The sequence below is a fragment of the Eurypyga helias genome, unplaced genomic scaffold, assembly GCF_000690775.1.
Source record: "Eurypyga helias isolate BGI_N326 unplaced genomic scaffold, ASM69077v1 scaffold41816, whole genome shotgun sequence".
NCBI lineage: Eukaryota > Metazoa > Chordata > Aves > Eurypygiformes > Eurypygidae > Eurypyga > Eurypyga helias.
This window is the reverse complement of record NW_010256781.1, coordinates 48,787-49,163: the sequence shown is the minus strand read 5'-3', so window position 1 is coordinate 49,163 and position 377 is coordinate 48,787.

The following is a 377-nucleotide window of genomic DNA, read 5'->3' as shown; positions in this document are numbered from 1 at the left end:
CGCACGGCGGCTGCGCAGGGCCCTGTGCAGGGATGGAGCAGGCGCAGCTGCCACCTGCCCAGGCCCTGAGCAGCACCTTGGGAGGGGACCTGCAGGTCTGGGCGGGGGACCGGGAACCTTTTTGACCCTTACACAAAACCTTCCTCATTTGCAAGCCTCGCAGCAGAGCAAAGTGCTTGCACAGCAGAAAGGGAGGCCAGAAGCCCCATCTCCTATTTTCTCTGGCAGATCCCTGGTTCCGAGCATCATCCCACACATCACAGCGTGGCCAGCTCAGGAAACAGCCCTCATTGCACAGGGGAACAGGCAGGTGCTGCAATGCCACATCCAGCTGAGCCCCCGGGCAGGGCAGAGGGGAACTGGGACACCAGGGCTTC